Below are 2,822 nucleotides of genomic sequence, written 5' to 3'. Positions count from 1 at the left end.
AGGCACAAGTATTTAAAGGCATTTGCTAATTTCTCTACACTAGAGAGTTACAACAGCTATAACTGAGGGCCCCATGCAAGGTGAAAAGCCATGTCAGAAACCCCAAGTGAAGTGGAAACTCTAAAAGGATGAGTGAGAAAATAATTCATTAAGGTATATCCGTACATTAAAAACTTGTTGTTTACCTAAAATTCAATTTTAAATGGTGTCCTGTATTTTTATTTGTTAACTAGAGTAAAATGGAACAGAACTTAGCTGATTCAACCTTGGCCCTGGTTGGAGACAGGTGGGTAGGAAGTTTCTGTGGAAATTCCTAATAGCAAGCAGGTTTTTGTTTGTTTGTTTGTTTTTATGGTTTTAAGCATGAAGTCATACTACCTATGTGCCTCTAGGTGCCTAGAAGAAGCAAATGTAAATCCATCTGTAGAAGCTCACTTTAAACACAAGCTTTAAGGAACAGCAAAGGATAAAATTTCAGCAAACATTAACTCACAATCAGAAAGAAACTCACAATAAACATTAACTTACATGAGGAAACATGCCACAATGAGTGAGAGTCAGTGGAAGAAATCAATAATAGAACATAATTTGTTTAAATAAGTAAAAATAGGGTATCCAATGTATGATGAGAAAAAGTAACCAGATATTTTAAAAAGTTATACAGACCACCTGCAGTACACAAAGGTCCACAGAAACAGTGCCTGGGAAAGTGAGCCAGACCTGCACTGAGCAACTCTGTGCCACACTGAGGAAAAATGACTGAAAAGAGATCCTAAGAAGCTGAGAGGCAAAATGTCTGCATATGCATTCTTCATGCAAACTTGGAAGGAGGAGCAAAAGAAGAAGCACTCAGAGGCTTCAGTCAACTCCTAAGAGCTTTCTAAGAAGTACTAAGAGACATGGAAAACCACCTCTGCTAAAGGGAAAGGGAATTTTGAAGACATGGCAAAGGCAGACAACTCTCATTACAAAAGACAAATGAAAACCTGTATCCCTCCAAAATGGGAAACAAAAAAAAAGTTCAAGGATCCCAATGCATTCAAGAGGACTCCTTTGGTCTTCTTCATGTCCTGTTCTGAATATGGCCCCCAAATCAAAGAACAAACACCCTGGCCTATTCATTGGTGGTATTACAAAGAAACTGGGAGATATATATCGTGACACCATTCCAGGTGACAAGGCACCTCATGAACAGAAGGCTGCTAAGCTGAAGGAAAACCTGATGCAGCAGAAAAGAGAGCTATCAAGGCTGACAAGAGCAAGAAAAGGAAGGAAGAGGAAGAAGATAAGGAAGATGATGATGTGGAGGAGGAAGACAAGAAGATAATGCATAAATTGGCTCTAGTGCAGTTTTTTTCTCTATAAAACATTTAATTACCCTGTACACAACTTACTCTTTTTAAAGAAAAAAATTGAAATGTAAGTCTGTTTAAAACTTGTTTTTGATCTGTATCCTTTTTTTTTTTTATATAGTTAACACACTACCAAACATGTCTTTAGATACTACTGTTCTGCTGGTATTTTCAATAGTTACTGACCTTGCCTGGTACAGTATGTGGGTTGTAAATTTGCATGGAAATTTAAAGCAGGTTCTTGTTGGGACACAGCACAAATTAATTATATACGGGACAGTCATTACTTCATCTTCAATTTTCTCTGATGCAGTTTAGATAAAATATTTGTTCTGTTAACTGAATGCCACTCTGTAATTGTCAAAAAAAAGGTGGCAGCTGTTTTATTGACATACTGAATGATTCTAAGTAAATACATTTTTATTAATAAAAAAGTTACATAGAACTGCTAGAAATGAAAGTTTAATAATTGAACCTGAAGAGTCAATGGCTTGTCTATGTAATAGACTCAGTTAAAGAGAGACAATGAGATAAAAATGTGAAAGGGAGATCAAAAAGAGCAAGAAATTAGCATAATATTAATATCCATGTAAGGAAGCAAGAAAGAGGACAGAGCAGGGAAATACTTAAATTTCCCAGAATTAAAGATGGTCTCAAATGATTAGATTCAAGAAAATCAAGAAGGAGGAATAAAATGAAAGGAGGCAAAAACCACCCCTATTCTCTCTTAGATTATCTTTCCTGTCTGAGGGCCCTGGAGTGTTATGCTCATCTGTAGAATACAGACTTGATATTTTTTCATAACAGCAGTCAGTTTCACACAATAAAGCAAGACTAATTTTTGCTTCTTAGTTCACATTTTATTTTAAGATTATATTGGCTAATAACAATCTATAAAGGTCTCCAAATGTATCACATTCTCTCAATTTTCTAAAAATCATATACGGGGGTTTAGATGGCAAATATATTTATTTATAATACATTATAAATAATTCCTTGTATTATAGTATTATATAATACAAGGAAATCTTGTTTATTAACTCTTACTTGAAAGAATGTTTCTCTCTTCCCATTGGCTATAATATTTATGTAAGTATTAGGAATAGTAACATAGTTTTCAGGGTCTACTTTTTCACCAAGAGAAAATGTTTTCACTTGCATCACCTGGGCTTTAATAATAGTGATAACAATATTAATGTCTGATGACGATGACAGCTAACACTAACTGAATTTTAGTAGTGAGCACTAGAACAGGAGGCAGCAACCTTTTTCTGTTAAGGATCTTAAAAGCAAATATTTCAGACTTTGTAGTCATAGTTTTTGTTTCATCCTCTGATGTTGCAATACAAAAGGAGCACTAACAACAGGTAAATGAATGAGTGTGATTGTGTTCTATTAAAACCTTAATTGAAAAAACATGTGATCAAGGTCAAGCCCCCCTGACACTGTAGTTTATTGGCCACTGGATTG

The 2,822-nt window shown here is 34.9% G+C and overlaps 1 pseudogene; it reads left to right on the top strand.

Moving 5' to 3' along the window:
• The first annotated feature begins 239 nt into the window (after window positions 1-239).
• On the top strand, window positions 240-1,460 carry LOC141417267 (high mobility group protein B1 pseudogene; annotated as a pseudogene).
• Window positions 1,461-2,822: the final 1,362 nt, after the last annotated feature.

Source organism: Castor canadensis, chromosome 15 (assembly GCF_047511655.1).
Source record: "Castor canadensis chromosome 15, mCasCan1.hap1v2, whole genome shotgun sequence".
NCBI classification, from domain to species: domain Eukaryota; kingdom Metazoa; phylum Chordata; class Mammalia; order Rodentia; family Castoridae; genus Castor; species Castor canadensis.
The sequence above is the reverse complement of the archived record's forward strand: the minus strand, read 5'-3'. Positions and strand labels throughout refer to the sequence as shown.